At 43.5% G+C, this 4717-nt stretch overlaps 1 long non-coding RNA gene across 1 annotated transcript; it reads left to right on the top strand.

Moving 5' to 3' along the window:
* Window positions 1-299: 299 nt before the first annotated feature.
* LOC130454607 (uncharacterized) lies at window positions 300-3306 on the top strand. The gene is made up of 3 exons (XR_008912335.1): window positions 300-819; window positions 2197-2389; window positions 2755-3306. It is a non-coding gene; the product is annotated as an uncharacterized LOC130454607 (long non-coding RNA).
* The last annotated feature ends 1411 nt before the right edge of the window (window positions 3307-4717 follow it).

The raw sequence follows: 4717 nt of genomic DNA on the forward strand, positions 1-4717 counted from the left end.
AACAAGTGAAAAATCATATGTTTTCATCTGCATTCCTACTCCAACAGTTCTTTCTAGTTTTGTTTTGTTTTTGTCCTAAATCCCTCAGAATTGTCCTGGATCATTGTATTGCTGAGAGTAGCTAAGCCTATTATAGTTGATCATTTCACATTATTGCTGTTACTGTGTGCAATGTTCTCCTGGCTCTGCTTATTTTACTCTGCATCAGTTCATGAAAGTCTTTTCAGCTCTTTCTGAAATCATCCTATTCATCATTCCTTATAGCACAATAATATTCCATCACCATCATATACCACAATTAGTCAGAACTTCAGGTCATGCTGAAGGACCCATGATAGCTGGGAGAAAAGGCTACCTAATGGATGCACCATTTGTTTCTCAATGGAGGACTCCAATTTGGCCCTGGGAAATTCCAGGAGGTAGCCACCATTTGTCAAGATGCTCAGGTAAAACCCCTAGAGTTTCTCACCCATATCTTCCCAGCACCCATGGAAGAAACTTCATACTGTTGTAATGGATTTTATCAGGAACAAACCAGGAAGTCATACAAGGCAAACCAGGAAGTCCTGGAGAGCAAGGAGGATTCTGGAACATTGGGGAAGAAAGACTGTTGTTTTTCCCTAACAGTCAAGACAGAGCCCAGAGGGTTTTCAGTCTGATTATTCTGGGGTGGACCCAGAGAACCAGTGATTCCCTCTCCTGTGGGCCTTCCTTGAAATTCTGCCTATCTCTGCTGCTGCTGAGGAGTGGACGTTCAACAGAGCTGCTGGTGACTTCTTACTGAGACTTCTGATTGACTCAAAGAAGGACTCAAGTTGGGTGAGATCTACTTTGGCCTTGTTCTTGCTCCTACCATACCCTCCCTAATCTTAATTAATAATTTAATGAGTTAGTTTAGAATAGTTATAGGAAGTTATAAGGGTTTTATCTCTGATTTGTGGTTAAAGTTAGTTATTCCCTGAACCCCTTTCCTTTCTCCCTTTAGTTTAATAAACCTGTTATTTTGTTACATATTTATAGTTTTGAACCCTTATTTAACCCACATATTTCAATACTCTCCCTTCTGTAGTGGGTTTTCTGTGCATTGTGCTTGGTATACTCCAACATCTTTTCCATCACTGCCCATTCTCAACCCTCTTGGGCCACCCTTAACAAAGGGTACAACCTTTTGGGGGGAATAGAAATGATGTTGTGGATCTACCATGAAACTAGCCAATCCCAACTGGAAGATCATTGGCACAGCCCTGAGGAAGCCATTCTAAATGATGATACCAAGAAAATTTTCCTCTACCACCCTCCCCCCCCCAAAAAAACTGTTCAGTCCTTATCACTATGATGATCCAGACTAATATCATCCAATCCTTACTGGACTGCCTAGAGGTCATTGAGAATGAAAGAGATATGGTGTCCAAGGTCTTGACTTCCCCAAATCCTTAGCCCCCTTGTGGCAACTGTGACTGTTCCAGCAAGAGATAAGACCAGGCACAGAATACCCCAGACTGCTATGATGATGCCCAACCCCGTCAGGGTCTGGGTAGGAGTCCCCCAGAGAAATAAGATGAGTAGACCCAGCTTTAGTGGCATCTACAAAAGAAAGGCATGTACAACTGGCTCATCTCAGGTAAGCTTTCTAGTTTCCTCCCACAAGTTGTGAGAGGAGGATTCCTCTCACAGGGGAGGCTGTGGGGAATGGAATACTACTGCCCCCAACCTATGATATTGGCAGCCCCTGTGCTTCCAATAGAGGTTAGGAGATCCCCTGACATCAGGGCCTCCAGGGGATAGTAGCTCATTTGTACCCCTGGAAGTTCATTGGAACCCCCACAACATACAGAGATTTATTGCCTTATGAGATAATAGTTCCCAGGGTACCATAATTCCCCCAAACTCTCAACATCATTAAGAATGGGCTGCAACATTGAAAGGCCCCAAGGGTCACCACTCAGTTAGATTTGCAAGTGGAAGTGGGGCATGTTCCTGGTGCATCATGTGTTATTGTCCCCTTCCCCATAACTGGTATGGATGTCCTCACCTACCAATTTTTTGTTTGGAATAAACTTAAGAGCTTTTCCCGAGTCATGGAGAAGATCTTTAGGGATCCACTAGATTTGTCCATTGCTCTGCAGGTTCTGTCAGAACCCCAAAATTAACCTCCTGTTAATGCCTCTCATTTTTCATAATTCTCATGTTTTCTAGGCCCCAACCTAGCAGCTCCAAGCCCGAATCGAGCTGCTGAGTGTCCTACTTAATCGAGATGTGCTGTGAACTTGGTACAACAATAATCCTTTGTGTGCATAAACTCAGGGTGAACTCCACTGCTGTAGATCTGTTACTGTCAAAACCGCAGACCAGAATCTGGGTCTACTCAGATCAACCATGTTAGCTCTGGGTAATGGAAAACACCTGCAGGAACCACATCCCAGACAACATAGCTCTGTCATGAATAGACTTTCTTTATTTTTTTTGTTTGAAAATTTTATTTAGTCCATTTAGAACATCATTCCTTGGTTACAATAATCATATTATTTCCCTCCACCCACCCTTCCCACAGCCAATGCACAATTCCACTTGGTATTACATGTGTCCTTGATCCGAACCCATTTCCATGTTGTTGTTGTTTACACTAGGATGTTTATTTAGAGTCTACATCCCCAACCATATCGCCTCAACCCATGTAGTCAAGCAGTTGTTTTTCTTTGGTGTTTTTACTCCCACTGTGTTTCCTCTGAATGTGGATAATGATTTTTCTCATAGATTCCTTCAAGTTGTTCAGGATCACTTCATTGCCACTAATGGAGTCCATCACATTCGATTGTACCACAGTGCATCAGTCTCTGTGTACACTGTTCTCCTGGTTCTGCTCCTCTCACTCTCCATCACTTCCTGCAGGTCATTCCAGTTCACATGGAATTCCTCCAGTTAATTCATGAATAGACTTTCAATCACCAAACAAAACTGACTGTCTTCCTTTCTGATGCTGGACCAACCTGGAGAATAGGCTCTTAGATGCTGGACAAACTCTGTCTTGTCACTAAGCAGATTTTATCATTATTACAGCTATACCCTCTTTGTCTTTTCACAACTATATGTACCAAGGCTATATCTTGGCGTTTTGGGTCACATTGGGGTAAGAGTCTTTCCCCGTAGTGCTATAACTTGTCCTTATGCTTCCACAAAATAAAACTTTAAAGCACTTTACAAATAAAAGATGGGTACTTCAAGTTATTTTTGTGTCCCACTTGAGTAGATGGTCTACAGTACCCCTATATCCCAATACCACCCATGACAAGGGACTGAGGGTCTGTACCTAGTCATTAAGACCCTCATAGATTTCAGTGTGTTCGTATACACATAATTATTCTGTTTGGTCTATTCTCAAAGCTTGTGGTCCAGAGTGCCAACTCTCTATGGACTACTACCTACTAAACTCTGTAGTTCCCTTCATTAAAGCACCTGTTCTAGATGTTACCAATGAAGCCAGTCAGCCTCAGTTTACTTTCACTAAAAAAACAAACAACCCTTACCTTCTGCCTTGGAATCAATACATAGTATTGTGGTATGGGCTTACACAGAAGAGTGGTAAGGGCTAGGCAATGGGGGTCAAGTGACTTGCCCAGGGTCACACAGCTAGGAAGTATCTGAGGCCAGATTTGAACCTAGGACCTCCCCTCTCTAGGCCTGGCTCTCAATCCACTGAGCCACCCAGCTGCCCCCCACTTTCATTTTTGAAGGCACCCAGTACAACTTTACGCCACTCCTGATGGGTTCCTTTAATAGCCAATGGGTTGTGTCAACAGGACTAGGAACCATTTAACTGGCCCCCAAATTGGAAGTGATGGCATTATGTGGATAACATACCAGTCCAGCACTTCACCCAAGAGGTCATTTCTATATTCATTGCCTCCCTAATGTCATACCTCTTCCACTATAGATGGGCCATAGCTCTACTTAAAGTACAAAGTGCTATAGAACTTGTAAAGTGCCCAGACCCAAGAAAGATGTAACATCCTTTCCTTGGTCAGTGACAAACTTCTGATCCTTGACTCACAAAGAAGGAGTTGGTCTAACACCTGGTTGGCCTCTATGGTTTCTGAAGATAGTAGCTGGTGCACCTAGATCCTGGATCCCATAATACACCATACCAGAGCCTGAGCTGAGACAAACTGGCACAACAATGCCAGCTACAATCTCTTAAGTGCAGTTAACCACACCCCAGGAACTTCCAGATTTCCTTGGCTGAGAAATATCACAAGTATCTAACCTCCCCAGATGCTGAGCTTGTTTCTAGGGCTCTGCCACTGACAACAGGACTAGCCAATGGTCCTCCTCTTCTTGGTTGGACTATATGAATTCACCATATTGGAGAAATAAGTCTTTTCCCTATCACTTGGACACTGGTTGAGCATCCATGGCACCCTCCAACCAATCATATCTACCATGCATGGATGGCCCTCAAGTATCACAATCACAGCTGCTGTTCTGGACAGCAAGACCCTGACAGTGCTGGAGTTGAAACATCCATATGCGCCTCCTACCAGAGGATAGAGGAGATTCACTTCAGGCCAAGGTACAGATAATGTTTAGCATCAAGTTCACACTCACCTTCCTTGATCTTTCCTTTTTCACGTCACCTACTGTGTTGTAGCCATGAAGGCACCTCCCAGATTCTTTCCAAAGAAACCTCATTCTACTCCTGCCAATGTCAGATGCAGACTCC

Source organism: Monodelphis domestica, chromosome 5 (genome assembly GCF_027887165.1).
Source record: "Monodelphis domestica isolate mMonDom1 chromosome 5, mMonDom1.pri, whole genome shotgun sequence".
In the NCBI taxonomy this organism is placed as follows: Eukaryota; Metazoa; Chordata; class Mammalia; order Didelphimorphia; family Didelphidae; genus Monodelphis; species Monodelphis domestica.